This window comes from Pteropus vampyrus, unplaced genomic scaffold (assembly GCF_000151845.1).
Source record: "Pteropus vampyrus isolate Shadow unplaced genomic scaffold, Pvam_2.0 Scaffold3, whole genome shotgun sequence".
Lineage (NCBI taxonomy): Eukaryota > Metazoa > Chordata > Mammalia > Chiroptera > Pteropodidae > Pteropus > Pteropus vampyrus.
This window is the reverse complement of record NW_011888784.1, coordinates 20,860,881-20,867,626: the sequence shown is the minus strand read 5'-3', so window position 1 is coordinate 20,867,626 and position 6,746 is coordinate 20,860,881. Positions and strand designations below refer to the sequence as shown.

The 6,746-nt window shown below is 33.6% G+C and overlaps 1 pseudogene; it reads right to left on the bottom strand.

Moving 5' to 3' along the window:
• Nucleotides 1-1,393: 1,393 nt before the first annotated feature.
• Nucleotides 1,394-1,512, bottom strand: LOC111741363 (annotated as a pseudogene).
• Nucleotides 1,513-6,746: the final 5,234 nt, after the last annotated feature.

The following is a 6,746-nucleotide window of genomic DNA, read 5'->3' as shown; positions in this document are numbered from 1 at the left end:
GATGAATTCCTGTGCTTCCTGGACACTCCTAATTCTGTTTTCCTTGCGATTCATATTTGTTTTCTTCTACTCTTATTCTGTTTCTGGCCTGTCTACATTCACCCACTTCTGAAATATAGGCATTTCTAAGTTTCTTGCCTTGTTTTTCTTTTTCTATATTCACCATTGCTGCCATGAAGATCACTTCTGATTTCATTCAGTGTTATATACTCACAATTTCAAGCTTCCTTTCATCTTAATAGTATTCACATCCTCAACAAGACCTCTCCTGAGAATTCCAACCTTACACATACTACAGCCCTGGGATGTCCTCAATGCTCTGTGTGACATGCAACTCAAACTGTACGTGTATAGTACTGAATATTCATCCTCGTTTCTCTGGGAAAAAAATTAAACAAAATTTCACTGTATTTATTATCATGACTTCATTATTTCAGATAAGATCAGCATCTATCTCCTAATTATACAGGTTTGCATTATTCAAATTATTCTTGAATTTATCTCTTTCTTTATCCTCTTTATTCAGTCTCTTTGATATTGTTAAAATCACTCCCAGTCTGCAATTTCCACTGCCTGCCATCTTCATATTTCAGATCCTCTTTAACTCTCCCATAAAATATTAAAAGTGTTTTTGTTGAGAGGTTTTCCATTACCAGTCATGGCCTCTAATCCATTCTGAACCTCACTGCCAGGTTTATCTTCCTACGCAGATACATAATTCCATCAGATATATTAAAAACAAAACAAACAAACAACAACAAAGTTCAATTGTATCCATCTCTCTCATACATTAGGATCTGAGCACCCTAACCTGGCAATTCATGTTTTAAAAATATATCCCCATTCATCTTATATCTCCCAACTCTTATTCTCATAGTTTAAGTTCTAGTCAAACTGAACTACTTGCTTGTCTCCGTACACAACCTATTTTTCCCCATCTCTGAGAAATGATTTGTAAGTCTCCTCAATCTTCATTTCCCTTCACCCTCACATGCTATAATTTACCCATTCTTTACTACAGCTTAAATACCGTCTGTTTGTCTAGCCAGAAGTAACCTCATCTTTTTCTAAGCTCCACTAGCATTTTAACTGTGGTATTTTTATAGCATTTATCTAATCCAGTTTATATTAAAGTTATTAATATATTCTATTTCTACTCTATATGAAACTCAACTTCTTGGAGCCAGAAACTGACTTAGGACTTTTGAACCTCTTACTTTCAACAAAGTACTTTTCATATAGTAGATATTGAATGTTTATTGTTAAATAAATGGTTTCTGTAAAATTAACTGCTTTTGACTAATTTGGGCTAAATTACTATAAAACAGACTTTGGTAGATATTTCTTAAGCCTTAAGAATTTTGGATTTATTATTATTATTATTTTTTTTTTTCACCTACAGCACCCAGTCTTCCTAGGTGTTCTCTCATCCAAGTACTAACTAGGCCCGACCCTATTTAGCTTCCAAGATCAGATGGGATCAGGCGTGTTCAGGGTGGCATGGACATAGATTAAGAATTTCGAATTTAAAGGAAACACTTTTTCCTACTTATTTAACAACTTTCGGCTGAGTTTTTTATTATCACTCAGTCTGGATTTCATCAGAACTATGATGTACTTTGAAAACTTTGGAAGTGAGATTTGTTTTTGTTTGTTTGTTTCCCTTATGGCCTTTTTCAGACTTGATTCTCAAAGTAGTTCAGCATCTAATGCTTTTAGAGCCAATATAACAAGGAGACAGAACCACTGAAGAAATATCCAACAATTTTTTCAACAGATCACACTCTTCTGCCTTGTTTTAGTCACATTCTTAAATGGGGTTCCTCTCCTTGTAACTCTGGGAGTGGAGAACTAAGAGAGAAGGCTACGTACATTCTATTCTCACACGTGGTGAAAGAGAGCCAGGATATCCAGTGATGAAAGGCCATGCAAAAATTATAAATTCAAGGTTGACAATTGATTCAAGAAAAGAGAACCAGATTCTTGATACAGACTTAGTAAAGAAACTTTTAAAATTATGCCAATTATAATAATTATTAACATTTTTAGCAGAACTCTACTCTCGCCAGGTACATTGACTGAATCTCATTTAATTTTAATAATAGCCCATAATATAAGTAATATTTTCATCACTTTACATTGGTGAAAATTGTAACTCAAAAAGGTCAAGCTATTCTTAACATTAAGTGCAGCAATTAAGTGTGTTTTGGAATCATACAAAATGGAATCTGAATAGTGACTGTGCTAATAACTACTTGAACTATTTACTCCCTTGTTTTCCTGATACTTAAAGAGATATTAATACCTATATTGAACATCTATGTGGTGAACAGAATTTAAGATAGCCCTCGTGGTCTCTACCACCTGCTTTTTCTTCTCTTGTATAATCTCTTTTAGAGTGTGACTTACTGCTAACCAAAAAAAATATGGCAAAAGTGATGAGATGTCACATTACTTCATATAAGTCTCCATCCTCCTAGTAGACTTGCTTTAAAGTCTTGCTTTCCTTATGGGCTTGATAAAGAAAGCAGCCATACTTTAGGAGGACCACATAACAAAGAACAGTGGGTTGACAGTTCTTTGTGGAAGCTGAAGACCTCATTTTTACAACTGAAAGGACCGTAATTCAGCCAACAACCATATAAGCTTGGTAGGAAAATGATCATCTCAAATGGAACCATAGTCCTTGCTGACACCTTGATTGCAGACTTTTGAGTTACTGAAGCAGAGGACCCAGTTAAGTTGTGCTCAGGCTATAAACCCATAGAAATTGTGAGATAATAAATTTATTTTGTTTTAAACTGTAAAGTTTGTGGTAATTATTATGCGAAAATATATAACTGATACAGATTTTAATGCCTGGAAGTGGATGCTTTTGTTAAACATCTAAAAATGAGAGCAGTTTTGGAATTGGCAGTAGGCAGAGGCTGAAACAATTTTGAGGATCATGATAAAACCTAAATTGCCTAAAACAACTGTTAGAAGAAATATGGACTTGGGAGATACTGCCAGTGAGGACTCAAAAGGAAGGGAGGAACATATTTTTTGAACATATTTTGTTATATAGTGACAGGAAACATAGTAAAATGATCTCCTGAAGCCATATGGGAAGCAGAGCTTAAGTACTGAACCTGTTATATAGCTAAGGAGATTTCTAAGCAAGGTGTTGAAAATGCCACCCTGATTGTCTCTTGCTATTTATAATAAAATGTGAAAAGAGAGAGGTTGAGGGAAAACTATTAAACGAAAAGAACTCAGGGTGTGATGGTTAGAAAACTCTCAGTCTCTCAACATGGCAAAAGCTATTAAAATTAAGAAATTGCTTTTGAAAATGTAGCATAGGTAAAAAGGGTATGTCTATAACACCTTTTGCTAAAACCACAAAAATATCAACGAGTCACTATATTCAGTCACACAGAGGTCCTTTCAAGAGATTAAGCATGTTTCAAAGCATAAGGTTTCTAGGAACCATGGGTATTGCCCTTCGGTCATTTCAAAAGGCACTAAAGATGGAGATGGGATTATCAGGGAAAAGATGTGGATGTGGCCTTTGGTGCAACGAAGTGAAAACAGAAGCACATCGCAGATCTCCAGAGTTCTTGAGAAAACTATTTCAGCAGAGACACTGCTGTATTGGACAGAAAATGACAGTGTACAAAAAGGCAGGACCCTGTTGGACTCTAAAAATGCTATTGGTGCAAAGCAGGTTGATAAAACTATTCAGCTGCAAACGTGTACAAACCATATTTTATAGTTATTCTATTACAGACTTTGAGTAAAACAGAAGTAGCTTTCAGAATGTTTATTTAACAAAGGTTTGAAAAAATGAAGTGTAATTTTTTCCATTGACAGAATTCACTGGAAGAACTTGTGGTAGGGACTGTGTCATCTATCTTCTTGTTTGCAGAGATCTTCATATCTTTCTGATATGTTCAAGAGTGTTCTCAGAACTTTCCAAGAGGGATGATTTCGTGGCTATATAGAAAGGCATATAGAAAGTGGAGAAAATGATAATTGAGTGGACTTTTGTGAATGATAGCTATTATAAAGAATTTTTGAAAAGGCTGATTTTGTAAAATGTTTAATAATAGAATTTTTTTTTTCTGCAGAAATCTCCCCAGTGCAAGAGATCTGTTATAATGAGCACAATGACAATGTAATTTACACATGTGATTGGTAAGTCAAAGCCAGGAAGCTTTCTGAGACAAGATGAGACCAACTACCATAGCTATTACTGAAACTGTTTTCTGGGTTAGGGTAAGTTCCTCTTACCATGGTGAGTACTATTTTTGAGGTGGCTGTGCAGTTTATTAGATTTTTATTGGTTTGGATGAATTAATATTTAATAATTTCTATGTACTAGTATCATTAGCTGACATATTAATTAAATCATCCTTATATAAAAATCATCAATATCTTCTTTTTAAATTTATTGATGTGACATTTGTTAATAAAATTATATAGGTTTCAAATGTACAATCCAATAATACATCATCTATATATTCTATTGTCTGTTCAACACCCAAAGTCAAATTCTTCTTATCACATTCAAGATCACGTATTTAAAAATCCTTAAGATTTTACACAATGTGGTGACTGCCTATATTGTTATTTTTTACTGACTGTGTTCCAAGTTCATTTTTCGTTTTGTTTTTGTTTGTTCATTTGTTTGCTGTTTGGTTTCTCCAAATGATAAGTTTCCTTTCTCAGGCAATACAGTTTTCTCTGACTCACATGCTCTGATTTATCCTCCTTCCTGAAACACACACACACTCATGGGATTTCTAAAAAAGCAATTCCTAGTCTTCATTTAGGAAACTTCTTTAATTCTCAACCTAAATTTAGTAGACCTCTTAAAATTTCTCACAACAAATAATGTTTTCCCTTCATTGCACTTATTAAATTTCACCATTATTTATTTGTAAGATTCTTTCTTTTCTGACATCCTTCTTAGACTGTAATTTCCATGAACATAAGGATTTTTGTCTGTTGTGTTTATCATGGTTAATCTGTGTAGAGCACTATAAAAGGAATATACAAAGTACGCAATCAATATTTGAGAATGAATTAAAAATCAAATTGTTAATAGATATTTTGTTCAACTATATATACATATGTATACATATATACTCATATTAATATAATATCTCCATTAGTATTCTTTCTTCCCTTTTTTGTTAGGAGACCTGATATCTTTGGAATTTATTAGAAATTTTAAATTTCCGTTTATGTGATTATATTTTGCCAATTTCCAGTCAGCCATTTCTTCTTTCAGCCATCAGAAACCTCAATATCCCAAAGAGAGCAATAATGTAGCAAAGTAGGCATACACCCCCAAAACAGAAAGCACTGTCTTGAATAATATTAGAACAAATAAAATAATTTTGATTAAAATTCTGAAAGAGATTTTCCTTTGTACATAACTCCAATATGTATGTAAGTATAATTCTTGCTCAGATTTCTCATCCTATTTCAATTAGATTCTCTTTACAATCAGCCTGGCTAAAATTGGGAGCCTAGAGGAAACATTAGCTTGCTGCTGCTCACATGTTATCAGTTTAAATTCTTACCTGTTATCTTCCTGGCATAAATGATCTCTACATAGTTTCCTATTATTTGCATAGCCCAGAGGAGAACATGCCTACATTGCCCTATATGTTGCCTGTACAAAGGTTCATTGTTGAGAGAGAGGAACTTGAATCATTTAAGATTTTATCTATATACCCTGTTTCCTGACAAAATGTCCCCAATACTATTGGCTTCTACTTTTCTGGTGGTGTTTCTGTTTTTTTAAAGCTATCTAAGTATAAAAATATCTACCAACATAATTCGAGAGAAGCCAGGAAGAATGGGTTCTGGGTCTTCACATTGAACTCATTAATTTACTTAAATGAAAAGATCCCCACTCTTTTTCTAAGTTTTAATGTGTTTATCTGCAAAATGAGTATAATACATATTTGCCTAAAGTTGCAGAACTAAGCCAGGTTATGTCATATGGAGACTCTAAGCTCTAGAGTCTCCCATTCCAGCCTGAGGAAAGATAGTATATCAAAATAGATCAACTGCTTAAATCATAGAGCACAAGTCTTGCCTACTTATAGTACATAAAATTAAGTTCAAACTGAAATTACAAAACAGAAATTCTCGTTTAAAGAAATTTAAGTTAAAAGTCACTGTAGGTTTCTCCTCTTTGAAAAATTTTCATCTTTCCCTCAGCCTGTCTATTATGGTCATGTTGTTCTACTTAATATTGATAAAATAATAATAATAATCAATAATAATGATGGAAATAATTTTTTAAATTTTAAAAATTTACATATTTAATTTTCAGACTTTTGATCCACTTTTTATCTCTCAAAGTATGCATTCTCATGCATAAATAATACATTTTAAAAAGTTACTTTTCAATCATTTTACATTCTACTTTTAGCAGGGTCTCAAAAGTCTGTGAAATACAGTCCATAAAGCAAGAGAAAAGTTTCCAGCGTCTTTGCACCTCTGGGTGAATAGATTTGACTCACGCAGGCAGCAATTCTAAGAGTTATTGTGTGATAGCTGGTAGCTGCTTAAAATGCTCCGAGTTGATGACTTTATCCATTCTCCAACAGAGAATAGATGCAGACGTTGGCAAAAAAGAAGCCAGATTGTAAAGGATCTCTAAGAGGTCATAACTGCCCAGGTCTTTGGTTCTGGCAGCATACTGGGGAGCCAGAAGAGTGCTAGAAGTCAGGTTCCCAAGGTTCTTG